This window comes from Zalophus californianus, chromosome 5 (assembly GCF_009762305.2).
Source record: "Zalophus californianus isolate mZalCal1 chromosome 5, mZalCal1.pri.v2, whole genome shotgun sequence".
Classification (NCBI taxonomy): Eukaryota; Metazoa; Chordata; class Mammalia; order Carnivora; family Otariidae; genus Zalophus; species Zalophus californianus.
In genome coordinates, this window is record NC_045599.1 from 46,665,390 (window position 1) to 46,685,672 (window position 20,283).

The window sequence follows — 20,283 nt, forward strand, 5'->3', positions numbered from 1 at the left end:
AAGCTCCCACACTTGTTTGCTGGACTACTGCCCCATGAGAACAGAGAACCTAGATTCTTTGATTCTCTCTAATTTGACTAACCATGAGGCTGGTTTTTACATTTACAAACACTCAGATGCAAACTTACTTTCCAATCTTCATCTTCCCTTAGTCTCTCAACCCGTGAGAGTGGGCCACCTTTCAGGTAAGAGCCCACCTGGTAAGTGCAACCCTTTCTGACTTTCGGGCTAGGTTCTCATTCAAATTTCATAGGCAAATTTTGAAGGTAATTAGCATACAAGCTGGTGGAGGGAGTGGGACCAAGAGAACAAAGCCCTCCAGAATCTCACTGTTCCCCCCTCCCTTTAGTATCAACTCCCGGCATTTACGAAGCTCTGTTGTCTGTCTGGGTGCTGCTGGGTGGGAAGGAAGAGAGGCTACTCATCCCTGACCTGAGGAGCAGAGGTAAAATGCCTGGGCCGAGAACCTGCTCTCTCTCCTTGTGTTTGTCGCCTTTTCCAGTTCCTTCTTTTTCAGCAACAGTGAGTGCCACACGTTGGTCCCTACCTCGCATTCCTAACACAGCCAGCCAGCTTCTGATGGGGAAAGACACAAGAGGGACTAGCAACTATTTCAGCCTTTTCCTCTAAGTGAACATTCTTTTTTTCCTTCCCTTCTGCATTATCGTGCTACGGTACTTTAAACTTCTCCCATCATTAAGCCCTCGGAGTGAAATATTGAACTGATTAATGTGGCATTTTCTACTAAACTGTTTCAGGAAATGTTGCACCTTACCAGTGGGATGCTTTTGAATAATGTAATCTCCTTAGTATAATTAAAACTAAGTTCTGAAGTTAGTACCTTTTCTCCCTGGAGACACTCATCAAAATGTCAAGTGTTCCTTCGAGTAGAACTGCAATCCCATAATACAAACAAATATATTACCCATTGCTCCTTACTAGCAAGAGGACTTTGCTGCATTTTTTTGTCACTTCATTTCTAAACCTGAGCAAGCAGTGTAAGAAATATGCTTACCAGAAACTGGGGTGACCCGACTACCCAGGGCAGTGTTCTTTGCTAGCTGCCTGGTTTGCATTTACTAATATTTCCTTTGACTGTTTGTCTTCAACAGATGAACTTTTTGTTGTTTTGTTGTTATTTACGTGTAGAGAACAGTGTAGATCTAAAAGTCATTGGTTCTCCTAGGGTTTTCACTTCGTTTAAAAGGAGAAAAAAATAAAGTCAGAGACGCACGCCCTCTTCTGGCTGAGAAGCATTTAGCAGAAGGATCCTGCAAACCTAGCAGGGTTTTCACCCGCCCTCTGAAGACTGCTCCATATGTGATGCATAATAAGTGAATCATCAGCGTTATCATCAATGTTTGCAACATTCTTCTGTCTAAGGACAGAGTCAGGCCTGGCCTCAGACAGTTGGTCCCAGCTCCCTGGCTTTTAAGAGCACTAGAGTAAGTTAGGTGGGTGGACCATTACCCAGGTGAGCAAGAAGGCAAGGAGAGAGATGCTGCCAAGAGTCCTGTCCTTCTCTGAACAAACATTAAATGCAAGACAAGGGTAAGTTCATTCTACAGGTTCGGGAGACTTCTTTCTGAGCAGATAGCTGAGAGAAGCCAGCATTTCTTGCTAATTACCCGGCTTTCTCTAGAAAAATCTGAACGGGCTTCTTCAGAGGTTTCCAAATAGCAGCCTCTTTTTTTCTGATGAGTATAACTACTCCGATATTTTGCTTCCTCGAGATCATATTAGAATCTATGAGAACCCACACCACCTTTGAGGAGCCCCGTGCCCAAATCAGGTGGCCCTGCCTGTCTCCATCTGGGAAGGAGGTGGGAGGAAGTGACAAAGGAAAGCGCAGACTCTCAGAGACAGAAGGAGCCCAGCAGGACTTCGAAAGAGAAATATTCACTGCTGGGACGTGCTTCTTACCAAATAATGTTTTTATTCTCTAGAAAACATGCTTCTTTCCAGTGTGAAGGCCAGGCTGGCTGCCACTTCTCTTTTCTTTGCCAGCCAACTAGTCATTAGCCAACAATGAGTGACAGAACAACTGAATAGGAAGAAGGAAGTGGGCATGCCACAGCGCAGGGGAGTTAGGAGAAGTGTGTCAATGAGGAGAAATTATTCGAGTATCAGGCTGGATGCTGCTCTCTTCCCTGGGAGCTTCGGGGTGAAGAACAAGGTGAGGTTAGCGGAGCCAAGGAAGGCTGTCTCCCAGCCACACTGGTGGGGACGGGTGGACCCGGGGACGTGTGCCGCCGAGTGTGGGCCCACCCCTAGGCAGTGGCTGGAGAAGATGATTTTCTATACCTAGCCAGTGATGGACATGCTTGGAGCCAAGAATTCCAGAAAACAGTTTTCTCTTCATCTCAGTTAAAGCTCTTTGGATGGCAAATATTAGAAATCCTCTTTAACTTCATGAAAGACAGGAAGTTACTGGAAAGAATCCTAGAGCGTCTTCTATGATCCAACGGCAGCAACGACAATGCAGGCTGGGCTGCTTGTGTCTCTGGAGCTGTGAACGAAGAAGCTGCCGCTCTTGCTGCCTGCCTCGCTCTGTTCCCCCGGCGCCACGTGGTGCCCCTTCTCTCTTCTGGCTTTGTCCCCGCTTTTCCCTTCTCTCTCTAGTCTCTGCCTCCTGTTTATATGTCCAAGCCCAGGGCCTATGGCCCCAGAGTATATTTGTCCTCAGTTCACAGGACCCATAAAACTGAATAAGTGGTATCCAATCTTTCCAATATTCCACATTTCCAGCAGAGACGGTTTGCTCCATCCTGCGTGGGTTCACCTGTTTCCTAAGCAGCCACGAAAGGAAGGAAAGGGCATGCCCTAGAAACATGGCCATCAGGATTCACCCCCCCCACAAGTAGGGAGATATTTCTCAGAGAGGAGGGTGATGGGCTGGGAAGAAGGTCTAATGATAAACACATTTTCACATTGACTCTGAAGGACCATAAAATACAGCTGAAGTGATTCTATGAAATGCCAAAATAACGAGCAGTGTTTTAGGAAAAAAAATTATTGGAATTGGGCCTGTTTCTGAAAACTTTTTAAAAGGGGCACTGAAGTATATTCCACACCGGAAAAGATAAGGGATTTGGAAGTTAGAGGATCTGAGAATTGCTCCTGGCTCTCAAATGATGTAATCCCTAACACTGTCTTCTCATCTGTAACTAAGAACTCGTAGCAGGTACTGTATTCATGTCAAGGGCTAGAGGGGAGGGGAATATACTCCTGTACCTATGGGAGAGGTAGGAATTAAGAAGAGTTTGGGGTTCTATGGCTAATAATTACTGGTCACATAGAGACTTGGGGTTACAGTACAGTCGTGTATAAGAAAGAAAACCACTGGAATTGCTCCACCCACCATCAGCCTGATCTGTAGTGCTCTGGAGGAATGGAGCTGTAAATTCTCAGTCTTCCCGAGCTAGAGCAGTGCTTACAATTGCTGAGGAAGTACTTAGAATTAATCATCAAAGCTAGGTTGAGAATGATGTTCATGGCAAAATAAGGGAGCTCCCACTGATGCCCACTGGGTCAGAAATGTGGCAAATCCAAGACTGGTTTGTGGGGTGTAACCCTTTGTCTAGCAAAGCAGTTCAGTGAGACTAAAGTGTTGTTTTACTGAGTTGAGTTAAAAGGTTGGTTACTCTCCCTTGGGGTGTGGAGGGGCAGGGACCGGAAAAGTCCAATCTTCTGGCAAGTGTATCTTCCCAAGTTTGTTGTGAAGACCTGATAAGATAATGGATATAAAAATGCTTTAGACACTATAAAGCACTACACATATGTAAGTTATTATAATTATGATGATTAACAATGTCATAAGGGTAAGCCATTAAATCAGTCACACGGATGGGTACTCGTACTCAGTACCTCAAAGTTATCAGAGAGCATAAAGCAATTGGATCATCTTCCTCACTTTATAAGTTCCTTTTCATTCAACTTTTGTGGGTTTGTGCGTTTATAAAATCAGAAGATATATCTGGCTTCAGGCTAGTGCTTTCTCAGCTGAATGGAGGAATGCCTTCTTTGATTATTCATATTCCAAATCTGTCTCGAAAGGGAAAATGTATGTCCATCTCTGAGACATTCCATGCTACCTACCAAGTGTTCCAGAGAAATGTCAAATGAGATCTGGGATTCTGGTTTCTTCTTTCAGTTCCTTGCAGCAAGGATGAGGGATATAAGTGTTGAAGAGGTGAAAGAAAGAGGAAGAGAGATGGAAGGCAGAGGTTAAGGGCAGAGAGGGACATAGAGACAGGGATGACTCTGTTTTCAGTGGGTCCTCATGAGGAACAACAGAGATTAAATACAAGCACAGAAGGGGCACCTGGGTGGCTCAGTCAGCTGAGCGTCTGACTCTCGATCTTGGCTTGGGTCATGATCTCGGGGTTGGGAGGTCAAGCCCTGGCATCCAGCTCTGTGTTCAGCATGGAGTCTGCTTGTTCCTCTCCCAGCCCCCACTTGTGACCTCTCTCTAAAATAAATAAGTCAAAAAAAAAAAAAAAAAAACCAGCAGTCATTCTTGCAGCCAAATGATGCTAGGGACACTGAAGTACAATTATCTTATATCCAAAAACAGGTAAGCAGCACATAAAATCCACTTTCTGATAACAACCAATACAACCTGCAATTTTTTTTAAAGATTTTTTTAAGTAATCCCTACACCCAACGTAGAGCCTAAACTTGCAACCCCAAGATCAAGAGTCATATGCTGTACCAACTGAGCCAGCCAGGCACCCCTACAACCTGAGACTTTAGGTCAAAGATAGCCATTTTTGAGCAGTGAACAGACTGGACCCCAAACTAGAAGACTGTCGTGGAGGACTATGGAAACTTTTCCAGTCAGTTCATGTGGGGTGTAAGAAGAGATTGGAAAAGAGTCTTTTTAAATGAGTATAGTAAGGTGGATCTTTTGACTATATAGAAAATTTATATTTCGTGAAATAAAAGATGATGGAAATTCCAAGACCTATGTCAAGCTTATGCTCAATATTTTTCCTCTCTCTTTTAAACTTCTCACATCCATCAGTGAAGTACTGCATGTTATAAAGTCAGGGGCTAGTAGCCACACAAGCCCATTAGCTCCACTAGATTACAGTGGTTACCTGTGTAAGACATGACCCTGGGCCCAGGCAACACGCAGTAGAGTTGAGGAAATAAGAAAAACACAACAGGAAATTGCCCACATAAGTATTCAGCATCCGTATGCCTGGCACAGCATATGGATTCCAAGAGAATTTCCTGTATTATCATGGCAGTTACTGTTGTTACAAGGTTACTCTCAGAGGCATGAGAATGATGTTAAGAAACACATCCCCACTGGTTACGTGGCCACCATCACCTTCCTCCTACCCTTTGTAGGGGGCTGGGAGGACTGACCATGGTACTCAGGGGGATCTCCAGGGGCAGAAGGAAAGGGAAGAGGCATCTGTCTCTGAGCTGTCTGGAGCATGAAGAGTCAGAATGGGGAGACCAAGCTAAGGCCTAAAGAAGTGCCAAGAGTCAGAGCCAAGGGAATTTGGGCCAAAAGCCAAATCCAAACGCTTCTGGTGAACAGGAGAAGAAGCCGTGGGTCAGGAGCCTGGTAGAGTACAGAGTAGAAAAGAAGCCAATTTGGACCAATCAAGGAGGATCCTGGGAGGCTGTCCAAAATGGTGCCGGAATAACCTTTTATAGGCCTCTGGGCATGGCTGTTTAACCGTCAAAAAGCTGAAGGGTCAGGGCCCATGAACAAAAGCAAAAGGGGATGGAACCAAAGAAAAGTCACAATTTGTTACGAAGTGTAAAGAGGATATACAACCTGGAAAAGGGGAGGTGATGAGCATTTGGGGAAGAGACAGTGTTTGCCAGCTCCTAAATGCAGGTTTGTAAATTCAGAGCTGAGGAAACCTTTTCTGTTGGACTCCTCCTTGTTTCTAAGTAGGGTAGGCTGGCTGGTAGTTCTGTTTTTCTGCAGGTCCTAAAGTGATGGCCTTCTGTTTAAACTCACCTGATTCATAGTAATGGCCATTCTAGACCTTATGGCCCCCCAAAAACATAACTCATATTAAGATGAACAGGAATGATCAATAAATAGAAAAACAATCGGGCGCCTGGGTGGCTCAGTTGGTTAAGCGACTGCCTTCGGCTCAGGTCATGATCCTGGAGTCCCGGGATCGAGTCCCGCATCGGGCTCCCTGCTCGGCAGGGAGTCTGCTTCTCCCTCTGACCCTCCCCCCATCTCATGTGCTTTCTCTCTCATTCTCTCTGTCTCTCAAATAAATAAATAAAATCTTTAAAAATAAATAAATAAATAAATAAATAGAAAAACAATCTTACAGAATTATCTTAAAAAAATAAGAACTCATGTAACTTATTATACTTTTTAGTTACACTTTTAAATATAAAGGTTACTATTCCTTTCCTTATTTTCCTCATGGCTTCTAGGAATGTAGCTCTTAGCTCCTTCTCACAGGAGTGTCAGGGAAATAATGGAACTTGGTGCCAGAAGACCTTAGATGATGACCTCGGGAGGTCCCTTAATGTTTCCAAGTATATGAAATGAGAGTGATGATACATGTCCTTACTGCATAAAGGAGTGAATGTGGGCAGTGGATGAGAATATATATATGTTAAGGAGTGTTATAAAATGTGCAAAGTCCTACACAGGTAATAAACCAGTTTTTGAGATCACGGAATTATAATCCGAAGGGAACTTAATACCATCCTATCCTAAGCCTTTCAAATCTTTTAAGATGAAGGACCTTGTCTTAGTCATTTCAGGCTGCTATAATGAAATACCACAGACTTGGTGGCTTATGAACAACAGGACTTGGTTTCTCACAGTTCTGGGGGCTGGAAGTTCAAGGTCAGGGTGCCAGCATGGTCAGGTTCTGGGGAGGGCCCAATTCCTGGTTGCAGATTGCCCCCTTCTCGTTGTATCCTTATAAGGCGGAAAGACAGAAAGAGAGCTCTCTGGGGTCTTTTTACAAGGGCATTAATCCCATTGTAAGGGCTCTACCCTCATGATCTAGTCACCTCCCAAGGCCCTACCTGCTAATACCATCACATCAGGGGTGAGGATTTCAACATAGGAATTTGGGGGGAGCACAAATATTCAGTCCATAACAGACATTTTGTTCAAATAAAATCACACATAACAAATAAAAGCAAGAGCTGTTCTAATAAAGCAAGGAAGAGGAGGTGTATCACACTGGGCCCCAACCCCAGAGCCCCACCTCTATACTGGAGAGGGGAGGGTGTGGCCTTAGCTATGACTCAGTGCACAAATTTTAAACTCCCTGATCTCTTCCAACCTCCTTAAATTATAGTTGAGGAAACTGAGGTCACAGAGTGGGTTACAGTCCCTTCTGCTATAAAATATGTTTCTAAAACACCAATTAGCTTATACAGGATCAGTACCTAGGGGAAGGGTGTCAGTAAAATATAGATGTTATGTTAATTCACATATGTTTTTTCTTAGGTAAGGGGGGCCAGAATATCAGGAGAAAATAAAAGGAAAAGCCCTCAATCCAGCTTTTTTACAGGCGGGAGCCCTTTTAGATCTAGTAAAAATAAGTAAATAAAACGATGTAGGTACGTGGCTCTCCGCTGGTGGCGGGCTACGCCTGCCCTTGTGCTCACCTTAATAGCAGCAGCCCCACGAGCCCAGGGTTCCCCTTCCGTCTGTATTATCCCAGTGCCCCTGCACCAGCATTTCCACTTGGCTGTTTTGTGCTTTATTAATATTCCCCGGTGTAGCCTCTGGCTGTGCTGAATGCCTGGGCTGTGCCAACCATCTACAAAGGATCTGTGTTAGTCAGCTCAGGCTGCCGTAACAAAATAACTCAGGCTAGGTGTCTTAAACAACAGAAATTCATTTTTTTCACAGCTCTGAAGGCTAGAAGTCCAAGATCAAGGTGCCAGAGAGCTGGTGTCTGGCGAGTCCTGGCTTGCAGATGGCCATTTTCTTACTGTGTTCTCATGGACAGAATGCAAGCTCTCTGGTGTCTCTTCCTCTTTTTTAAGGACTCTAGTCCTGTAGCATTAGGGCCCCATCCTTATAACCTCATTTAACCTCAATTACCTCCGTAAAGGCCATATTTCCAAACCCTCACATTGGGGTTTAAGGCTTCAACATATGAATGGGGGGTGGGGACAACTCAGTCCATACCAGGTACCAATTACGTTTTTGTTAGCATTCTTATTAGTGTTACATCATTTCATTGGTCTGTCCCTCACTTTATATTTCCCATAGGATTGAAACGATATTTTTAAATGCCCAATGTCAGTTTCACTCATGTGTGGAACATAAGGAATAGTGTGGAGGACCACAGGGGAAGGGAGGGAAAGCTGAAAGGGAAGAAATCAGAGAGGGAGACAAACCATGAGACACTCGACTCCAGGAAACAAACAGGGTTGCTGGAGTGGAGAGGGGTAGGGAGATGGGGTAACTGGGTGATGGGCATTAAGGAGGGCACGTGTGGTGATGAGCACTGGGTGTTACACACAACTAATGAATCATTGAACACTACATCAAAAACTAATGATGTACTATACATTGGCTAATTGAACATAATAATAAAAAAATATGGAGAAATAGCCACTCCCTCATATTTCCGGTGATAAAATAAAATTGGCACAACCTTTTTGGACGGAAATTTAACAATGCATATCAAAAGCCTAAAAATTCTGCATATCCCTTAACTCAGACATTCCATTTCTAGTCATTTATCCTCAAGAAACACCAACCTGTAGCTTTGAGGATATTTACCAGAGCGTTGGAATTTGGAAAATTTGGAGGTGCTCTAAATGTTTAACAATAGGGGACTGATTTATCACTTGATGACATTCTGTAAAGCTATTATTATAATAATGTAGAGCATGGAACATGGAAATACACACTTAATACAATAAGTGAATAGAACTGGATTTAAAATTATGTAAAGGATATCCCATATGATTCCTTTTTTACTAAAATATTACACTGTAGGTTTTAGGTCTACTTAGAAGAAATGTTAAAACAGTACCTCTGGGTGCTAAGACTAAAGCTGATATTTATTTTATTTTTTCTGTTTTCTCTTATGGTCCACAATGAAATATTTACATATAGATACATACGCACACACACACACACACACACATACACACACATGCATGCGCATACACACATATGTGTTTAAACTGTTAGAGGAGTAGGAACCGTAAGGTAAATGAGAACTTTTATTTCAAATGATCATGTGCATCCCTCACCCATTTCTTAGAATCTTCTGCATGCTGTGAATTCCCTGGAGAATCTTCTTTCAACTAACAAAACAACAAAGGCGTTACAACAATCACAAAAGTCTGTTTCTAGACAAATAGTCTCTATTAGACAACCAATCACCCCATCTTCCCGTATTTTCCATCCTTTCAAAAATCAAGAAAGAGAAGGGGAACCAACAATCCAGCCTAACAGTAACACTTCCTTAACAAATTATTTTCTGCTCTTCTCCACATGGTCAGTAGCCTGAGAGGTCAAGGAATATCCACAGGACTATACCCTAAGGTGATTTTAGACATCGGCATCGTTCTTGGCAAGGCGAGATAGCATTTCCTTGGGAGACTTGAATAGTTCCTTGAGAGTGGTTCAGGTCTCTGAGCCAAATATGTATGTAAGCGCTGTGGCGGGGAGGGGAGTATTTGCCGGTGAGACTATTTGATGCCCAGGTACACAGGCAGTATGTGTTTTGCTACAAATGTTTTCCCAGTAAACAAGAACGGAGCCATCAAAAGAAAGGGAATGCTAATTTTAAATCAATTAAATTCAAACAGAAAGGCTTCCTTTGGGTATAGTTGCCTTTTAGCAAGCACAGTAATTTTGGAGACTTGTAGTATTTACCCACAAATTGTTTTTGAAGTATCTGTGGCATTGAGGAGTTGAAATCAAACTGGTCTCTCCTGCAGCTCCTTCCCAGCCCATGAATTATTGAGGGTGGAATTTAATGGGGCCATTATTGTTCATCACTGTGCTCTAGTCGATACAAATGCATACTCTCTCATTGTTGCATGATAAAACATTCCTGTGTAAGGTTCATGGACATGAAAGGGGATGCTCAAGAAATCAGGAATTACATGGTTCTGTGGGTCCCTCTTCCAGTCACATCAGGACCACTAGACAGAAGGAAATACATCAAGATTAACTGCTGCCCAGGATATCAGTCTGGGGAGAAGAATGGACTCCAGACTATGGGATCTGTCCAAGAGAGCCAGACCCAGCCCTCGACCTCACTTAAAGATGTGCCTTTGACCCTGAGTGGCCTCTGGGGACACATGGGAAGGGAGAAGGAGCAGAGCTGGAGTCCCTGCCAATCCAGTTCAGTCAAAGGGGGGATCGTGGTCTCAAGCCTATGGAGAGGAGAATAGCTGGATCACTTCCACGCGAAGAGACGGCTCCCAGAGATGACAACTACAGCCCAGCATCTTATACAAACAGATCAGAGGTGGTACAAGAATTCCTGCAAATGGTTGCTCATCATCCAACACACGAGTCACTAAACATCCAGTGTTTGGGGTTGAGATCTTCTGTCATTGTTTTTATTGTTGTCTGGGGTGAGTTATTGGATTGAAAGCAATTTGGATATTGTCTCCCTCTACGGGGCTCTGCAGCCAAAAAGAGATTGATGAAAAGCAGGGGTTTGGGGTGAGTGATTCCAACATAGCATTTCTCAGAGCAATACAAATGATAAGGCTGTTACTTGGGAAAACAATAGTCCATAAGAGTGATTTCATTGTCTCTGATGGGGAAGGGCGGGCACAAACATTAAGTACAGTTCATGACATTGGGGAATGACGGATGATAGGATGCTACACAGTCTTGTTTCCTCATAAGGATTCCTCAATGTTTGCAAAAGCCATATTTTTGTACGGCCCAGGAGGCAGCAAGACAACTTGGCGGTTGTCCTTGACATCAGTACAGCACTTTAAATTTTACCGAACACTTTAATACCCATTATAGCAATTGATCCTCAAACTCACACCCTAGGTAGGAGGGCAAGCACTCCTGTTTTACCAGTGAAGAAACTGAGGGTCAGAGAGATAAATGACTGGTCCCATTTTACCCAGCCAAAATGTTCCTTCTCCTCCACTAGCATGCCCACTCATAGAGTGGGAGTCAGGAGACTGGACATCCATTATTTGTTTTTCACCAACTATTTAATGAACATGTATTATATCTCAGTTGCCTTTCTATACTATAGGATTATTAGCAATCATGGAACAATACTGGTTTTAAAATAAGCGTATGACCGAAACCTGGCAACACTTTTAGAAGCCAATCAGAATAAATGAGGAGCTGCAAGTAATTTTTTAATCTGTTGTGTAAGCGCCACTTGAATCCAACAAGAATAGCAACGACCATGTGAAAGGTGGTCCTCCCACACACTCAGTTTTCCTCCATGGTCTAAATGTAAGGTGCTCCAACTATGTTCTGAGGGAAAAGAAATCTCATCTTAATCTTGGATTTATGTTTACAAATATTTTTGCAAACATTATTGACAAATAGCAATACTTGCTTGCATTTTGGGGTTGCAGTACGACAACCCAGTATTTTTATGTACACGATTTAATTGAAGCCTCACTCCACCCTTGAAGACAGGTCAAGATAAACATTCTTAACCACCTGCCACTGGAGCCCCATTGGGACGGTGAGCACACTAAGACTGAGAGATCAAGGGTCACCCTGGGAAGATGCCTCACACGTGAAGTTAGCAAACCTGAGCTTGAATGGCAGGTCCACCACTTGCTGGTATAAAGGCCATGGAGCAAGCTTCTGAATCTCCCTGAGCTCCAGGAAAAACTTAGTGAACTTATAAGACAGGCTAGTTACTTACGTGCTCTTTCTCAGTCCTGCAACCACCTTTCTCCATTTAGCTGTGTGAAGCTAGAGCTAGAAACCTACAGCCCACAGTTCTCAGGCTCCCTCACCCATGACTTCCTATTAGTTTCTACCAGTAGGAAGCCCTGGTAGAAACAGATCCAGCATCAGAAGGTGGGGGCAGAGGAGAAACTGTTCTTCTCTCTTGGTTTGCCAGCATCTCTGGAGGTGGCTGCTTCCTTTTGTGATTCTAGCTCCTACAGTGGCGCTTCTCTCCGTGGTTCTCTTCCAATAGCAAGTGGGCTCCAGGACTCTGCCAACTGGATCTCCTCTCTTTTTTGCCCCCAGCTGTGGAAGTGGGACTGGTTCACGAAGCTACTAGTTTCTAGGAATGACCTCTTCTTTTTAATTATTCCCCCAGCACCTAATTCTCCCGTTTGCTTTTATAACCCATCTAAAATATGTATAACCAATTTCTTGTATGAAACTTCTTTGAAATATCTAAAAGGGGCTATATTTTCTTAAATCCATCCTGACTGATACACAGAAGAACCTAGCACAAAAACGGCCACATCATTAGTGTGTAAACATCAAACAATTAAAAATGAAAAGACTTGCCAGTGTTATATGTTGGGAACCACAACGCTGCTCTCCCAATGCCCTGCCATTGGAGCTTTATGTTAGGTGTGATAGCTGTATGAGAATTTTCTCCAATCACAGAATGCTTCCAAATACTTAGAAATTAAACATTTTTTAATGACACATGCACCAATTTAATGTAATTTCCAAAACAGGGATGATAAAAATACTGACCTACCTCATAGAGCTGGTTAGAACAACTAATTAGCTCTCATAAAAACACTTCAACCACCTAAAGTACCTCATAAAAGTTTATTATGAGTAGTAATGCTAATAGTTAAACATATAATGATGGGCATCAAATGGGCACACTCCACAAGCTGATGGTGTTTTAAATTCTCTTTAGGATCTCACTGTTGTTTAGCAGTTCATATGTTGAGAGCTCTTCACAGCTGTAAATTAGTTAATTCCCATGACACTCACTCCTGAGAGATAGGTCAGTATTATTTTCTATTACTATGGCAACAAATCCTATGTAAATGCCCGTAATAGAAGTTGGAGCTGAGAAACAAGAAAGGTTAAGTGACTTGTTCAAGACCACACATCAAGTAGGTGGCAGGGTCAGCTTTAAAATGCAGAGGTGCTGACCCCACAGCCCACTCGTCCACCTGGTCAGCCCTGAGGGGACCATTGACATCCATTTGCCTAGAAATTCAGTGAAACAGAAAATATCAATATGGTCTCTATCTTGGAACAAAATAGGAACAATTATAGTTTGCAGGCATATAATTAAATGACTATATTTTGTTCGCCCATCGATGACAGGCAGTAACAGGCAGGGCAGCATGCATTCTAAAGACCTTTCAAATTCATACCCCAGGTCAGCCTCTGCCACATACTTGCTGCGCAGACTTGGTCACGCTACTTGACTGCTCTGAACCTCAGTTTCAGGGCCTTATAGTAGTAAAATGAAGCTAATAATGGGATCTACTTCACATGGATACTGTGAGGATTTAATGTAAAGCTCTTTGAACAGAGCCAAGTAGATAATAAGCATTCAGTCATTGTCAGCTGTAGTAGATATATAGACCCTATTACACAAGAAATATTTTTGCTTTCCAACAATGTTGTATTGAGGACAGAGATGCTTAAGACACAGACCCTGCCCTCATTGAGCTTTCAATACAATAGGTTTCTACAGTGTGTAACTTGCCAAAAAACATAAGGATATTGAACCATTAATTGTTCAAGCAAGGCCACATGTTTCAAAGCAAATGATGTAATTCCTCAATTCTCTTATAGGGAGTGCTCCTTCTGCTCCATTCCTTACCTTTCCTTGGGTTTCTGTTTTCATTTAGTTAAGTTTATTTACACTTTTGTAAAAAGGCAGAACACAAGTGAACTTTGGCTGAAAGGTTTCACATGTTAGAGTGTGCTGTGGGTGCTCAAGGTAGCAGGATCTTTTCTGGCTGAAGTGTGTAGGCAAGAGGTGGGATTGGAATTTGGTCTTAAAAGTTAAGTCTGGTTTCGGGGCGCCTGGGGTGGCTCAGTCGTTAAGCGTCTGCCTTCGGCTCAGGTCATGGTCCCAGGGTCCTGGGAAGGAGCCCCGCATCGGGCTCCCTGCTCAGCGGGAAGCCTGCTTCTCCCTCTACCACTCCCCCTGCTTGTGTTCCCTCTCGCTGTGTCTCTCTCTGTCAAATAAATAAATAAAATCTTAAAAAAAAAAAAGTTAAGTCTGGTTTCAAAACCCAAAGACGGCTGTGCCAGTTGGTGGGGGAGGTCAGGAGGGTGGGTCTAGGGAGTGAGTGGGCAGACATGAACAATGGGATACCAGACCTTAACAAAGGAAGAATGGAAGGATGGTTATTGAACACCTGTTATGATTCAGCAACTATGTTGGCACCTTACATTACTTAACAAAGGTCACATGACTGGTAAGTGACCCAAATCAATTCACCTATTCCAAGTGTGAGGCATGGCAAAAAAACCATCAATGACATTAAGAGTGGAGAGCATGACACAAAGTAGACCTTTCCTGAGATTACTATGGGCATAGTGTTTAGAAAGGATTCAACAGGAAGTCTGGGAAAAGCCAGAGAGGGAGATTAATAGTATGGGAAGAGGGATGAAAGCTGGAATAGAATAGTGATGTCAGACTGGAAGGGAGGGCTGCCCAGTGACTCAGTTCTAGCTGCATCATAGAACCACCTGGAGATAGTGTTAAAACTGATGCGTCAACTCGCTGACTCTTGTGGACGCAGTAGGTGGGAATCCAAGGATACCGTGTAAAACTTACACTAAAAAGAAAGCAGATAGAAAGAGTTTGTTAAAAACAGGGAGCTCAGGGCATTTGTTTTTTATTATGATAAAAATAGACATCATAAAATTTACCATCTTGAGTATGTTTAAGTGTGCAGTTTACTAGTGTTAAGTATATTTACCTGGTTGTGAGACAGATCTTTAGAACCTTTCCATCTTGCAGAACTGAAACTCCATGGCCACCAACCAACAACTGGCGAGCCCCTGGGAACCGCCATTCTACCTGCTACCTCTACGAATTTGACTGCTTTACATCCCTCAGGTCAGTGGAATCATATAGTACTTGTCCTTTTGTGACTGGTTGATTTCACCTGGCATAATGCCTCAGAGTTCACCCATGTTACAGCATGTCACAGAATTTCATGTCTTTAAGGCTGCATAGCAGTATTCCGTTGTATGCCACATACACCACATTTTGTTCATCCATTCACTAGTTGGATATTTGGGTTGCTTTCACCTCTCAGCTACTGTGAATTGTGCTGCCATGTAAGTATCTCTTCAAGAGCCCTGCTTTTGATTCTTATGGATTATATATACCCGGGAGTGGAATTTCTGGATCATATGGTAGTTCAATTTTTGATTTTTTTAGTAACTTCCATACTATTTCCATAGCAGTTGCACCATTTTACAATCCCACCAACGATACACAAGGGCTACGGTTTCTCCATGTCCCTGCCAACACACCAAAAGGGTGTGACTAGGGGCATTTTTTAAAGGTGTAAATACAAATATAATTTCCAAAACAAAAATATGTATCATTCTAAATACCAAAATAACTTTGAAAGCAATGAAAACAAACCATATAGAGAAACAGCAAATATAACATAAACATAATAATAACATAAAATAATACAGTAGAATTGAGACCATCAACATTGTCAGTAAATATGTATAAGGTTTAATTCGCTTGCTCAAAAATTCTCTATTTGACTCACAAAGCAAGACCCAAACACATACTCTATTCAGGAAACACAGTACAAGTAATTCACAAAGTCTAAAAATAGGGAATGAGCAAAGATTTTCTAGGCAAAAGGAAACAGTGAAAAGCAGGGTTACACTCCTGATATCATGGCATATATTCCAGGGGGGCAGTGCAAACTGCTTTGTGTCTCTGTTAAATTCCTGCTTTGGATAATGGCATGGTGGTTATGAAAGAGAATAGTCTTCTTTTTAGGAAGTCATACTGAAGGACTTCTAGGGGTGAAGGACTCAGTCTCATAAAAAAAATTAAGGGAATGATAAAATGGTGCAAAATGTAAATAGTTGGTAAATCAAGAGTATATGTGAGTTCTTTGCAGCTTCTTACAACTTTTCTATAAGTTGGAAATTTTACCAAAACAAAGAGTTTTTTAAAAATAATCATAATACCCAGATCTAACCCCCCAGAACTTCTAATTCTCTTAGCTGCAAAATCAAGCCAAGACTATGGTATTTTCTTTTTTCTTTTTTTTAAGATTTTATTTATTTATTTGACAGAGAGAGACACAGCAAGAGAGGGAACACAAGCAGGGGGAGTGGTAGAGGGAGAAGCAGGCTTCCCGATGCAGGGCTCGATCCCAGAACCCCGGGATCATGACCTGAGCCGAAGGCAGACGCTTAACAACTGAGCCACCCAGGGGCCCCATGGTATTTTCTAAAAGCAGCTTATTCTAATATGCATTCAGAGTTGAGAGCCAATGCAGCAGTCAATCCATGGCCCCTAATTACTTAACTGGATGTATGTGGTAACAAAAAGGGAGAAATGAAGGAAGACTATGGTAGGCAGAGAGATGGCCCCCAAAGATATCTAGGTCCTTATCCCCAGAACCTTACCTATTTGGCAGAAGGGGCTTTGCAGACATGATTAATATGAGAGTCTTGAGATGGGGAGATTATCCTAGATTATCTAGGCAGGCCCTAAAGGTAGTCACAGTGGTCCTTGTAAGAGGAAGACAGAGGGAGATTTGACTACAGAAGGAGAGATAGATGTGGATGTGACAATGGAAACAAGAGGTTTGCATGATGTAGCCATGAATCAAGGAATGCTTGCAGCCACGAGAAACTGGAAGAGCCAAGGAACAGATTCTCTCCTGGATCCTCTAGTAGGAACCAGCCCTTGATTTTACACCTTGATTTTAGCCCTACAAAACTCATTTCAGACTTTTGGCCTCCCAAAATATCAGAGAAATCAACTTGTGTTATGCCCCTGTGTTTGGGTAATTTGTCGCAGGAGCAATGGAAAACTAGTATGAAGAGTTCAATGTTTTAGAGATAAAGGGACAAACGTGGTGCCATGAACAGAAGTATGACCTGTTCAAGAGGGTGAGTGAATTTTATACCCATCCATTTTCTGAACCCCTGCAAAGAATGGGAAAGTGGATAATCAGTGGATAAGACATTTCAAACAGATTTCTGGTAGATGAAAAGCAGAAGGGGACATGCCGATAGATGAAACAGAGACATGGAACCACATTCCCAAACATTTGAGGTAGGAGGTTACAGAGATCTGCCCAGAGCATCCCTTGTAAGCCTCTAAACCTAGAGCTGGCATTTAAGACAGGAGGGCATGGTAAAACATTGGGCTAACAAAGAGTATTCTTTGAACATCCATACACAAAACAGCTGTATTAGGGAGTGCCATCTCCCCCTCCTTCTCCCCTCTTGCTACACACAGCCCAGCATTTATCCCTGATAAAAATTCTGGTGGGCTCCTTTTTAAGGAAACTGAATAAACATTGATTCGAGAAGCTAAGAGTCTATGTTGGATGTTTTTGCCCGGAGATATGTTCTCCTCATTTTGACCTGAGGTGAGGGTTCTGGCCCCCTTACCCCAGAGCAAAACCTGCCATTGTTGGACCCCATCCTGTACACTGTGATCCAGCAGAAGACCTTCCTGTATAGGGCAGAGGAAATCTGTATCACCTACTTAGTCCTTTTCTTGTAAATATGAATGGGCAATGAGTCCATTAGAAACTCCGGGGGAAAAAGAGCAACAGAAGCAACAATCAAAAGATGTGTGAGAAACTCGTCATTCAACTGTGAAGCATTCTACAACTTCAAGCAATCCTAGCAATGTAAGGCAAGAGAAAACTTTTGACCTTAAAGCTACAACCATTGTATCTTGAGTAGCCCAGAGGATATTTCATTGAGCTCATAAAGGAGGAAATGAAATCCTAACATACAACTTGGCTTTGCAGTGAGCAATATTCACATAGTTATAATAATGTCAGTGCTGTTCTTTGATTTTCAATCTATAGCAAAAGCTCATAAAAGTTAATTATTGTTTCAGATCAGATGTAAATGTTAACCATCTTGAAAATGTAAAAGTGAAGACATGGCTAAGATGAGGTGGGAGTTGGCAAGGGAGGGGTAAAATAGAGAAATGTAATAAAGAGGATAAAGTGGGAATCAGAGAGATATAAGTATAATACCTAATATCACAAAGTTATCTAATAAAATAACTCAAAAGTAAACAATATAAAGATCAAACACTGCAGGAATAGACAGGTGGGGTGTAATACAAATGAACTAAGTCTTGGTCTTTCATGGCTGAGAGTCAACATATATTGCCTAAAGCTAAAAAAAAAAAATCAAGAAATGGAAGTATATTATTTAGAGGTATGTAGGTAATTATTAGAAGGCTTGAACTCAAAGGCATGAATACAAGAGGTTGCTTCTGGAGACTGGACTGGGATGGAGAAAGAAAGATTGAAAGATTGTTGCTTTTCATCATAAATTCTTCTGTGTGATTTTTTTTTCCACATGGATGTATTTCTCTAATAACATGAGTTTTAAAATAAGTTACTAAGGACATGGTAGATTCTCAATTACTGGCAGCCTAGTGTTATTTACCGTATGACTACCTTATGTTGCGTTGGGGACATTATTTAAGGACTGATCATGGTTATACACTAATAGTCTCTAGTCATAGACTCTACAGTTAATCACTGTATTCTTATGTTAATAAAAGGGGTATAGGAAAGAAAGGGAAAAGGGAGGGGAAAGAAATGATAGGAAAGTCAAGGTAGAAGAGAGGTCAAGGGTCAAATTGCTGAAGTCAGATTCAGAGCAGAACAAGTGAGTGCTGAGCGTAGAGATTTCCAACAGGAAAGAGCTTCAGAGAGCAAAAACCCAGATGCCATTTGGGACATCATTCCCATAGACCAGCACAGTCTTAAAATGGTGGCTGTCCTGAGCTCTGCTGTAGTAGTTCTCTTGGCTTTGTGCTCAACAGGCCTCCTCCTGGCACTCTTCAGCCCCGCCCCCTTCCCGTACACACACACACACACACACACACACACACACACACACACGTGTGAGAGCACTGTTTATCTCTACCAGTTCCACAATGTACAAGGCCTTTTCCAAGTGCCAACTTCTTGATGTCTTTCCCAATGATCTCAGACCTTAACAATCTCTCACTTGCTGAACACTTTCATACTTGATGATAGTTGGTAGGTATCATATGCTTTACTAATTGTTTGGGTTTCCTAAGCCCTTCATCCCAACTAGATCATAAGTTCTGCTAAAGGAAGAAGCCCTGACATCCTTCTTTTGCCTCATCTACAGAACCTAGCCCAGTGTTGGGCTTCAAATAAGTAATTACAACTCTAGTTAAAGCAGAAGGTAATAGATGAAGTTTTCATTTTAACTGAAACAAGTTTCTTTCCCTACCTTGTATTGAATTATGATGGGGGAACCTAATACATGTCACTTGTCCTATTTGTAACATGGTTATGACTGCTGGGATCCCACACAATGCCAGTCACCTGTTATTCTATTCTGTGAGACAGGCAACCTAACGTGTTAAGGGTTGGGGACATTAGGAAGAAGATGTACAGCACCATGGCTGACTTTTGGTCCAGCACATACTGCCCCTCCTAAAGAGCAGAGTCATCAGTTCCTAACTCATGGGTCAGAGGGAGGCATGGCATATGACTTAACCTTTGTTGCCAAGAGCACAGGGCTCCCCTAGGAAGCACACACAGGGCTCGTTGTGAGCTAGAGAAGGAAGACAGTTTGTCGGCCATCTGCCGTCCTCACTTCCGCCATCCTTCCCCACTACTCCATACACATGCTACTGCCTGAAATGTGAGTTCTTCCAATTATTTTGGCATCTATGCCAAGGTCGCTTTCTTGTATTCATGTTAGCAGACTTCCTTCAAGCTCAGGTCAAGACCTCTGCTCTCAAAGGAAGCACATCAACATTTCTCCCCCTCATTGCCCCTTACATCATGGCAACCACTTGCAACGTGTGTTTATCCAGAAAGCCCCAGGCAGCCAACATGCTCAGACAAGCTGAACAGAAAACTCTACTGTGTACAGGAGAAGAGTTTTTGGTATGCCCTGTGGCCCTGAAAATAGTACTGGTTTTGCTATGAAGATTTATTTACCTTCAACGCTTTGTTCCTACAAGTGTACAGAAATACTGACTCACACACACTGTTGACCGAACTGCCTTTTCTCCCTTGGTCGTGAAAAATTTCACAGAGGCCAGGACACTCCTGGTGTGTCTGAGTGAAAACAATTCTATCACTCACTCTTTTTCCAACTTCTTTCGTGATTTGACAGGGAAG

General features: G+C 42.5%; 1 long non-coding RNA gene across 1 annotated transcript in view; it reads left to right on the forward strand.

The window, feature by feature from the left end:
• The first annotated feature begins 1,443 nt into the window (after positions 1-1,443).
• LOC113929637 overlaps positions 1,444-20,283 on the forward strand; it is a 58,011-nt gene continuing 39,171 nt past the window's right edge. Inside the window, exons 1-2 of the long non-coding RNA XR_003522269.2 lie at positions 1,444-1,551; positions 14,892-14,990. This is a non-coding gene — a long non-coding RNA (uncharacterized LOC113929637). The remainder of the gene's footprint in view (positions 1,552-14,891; positions 14,991-20,283) is intronic.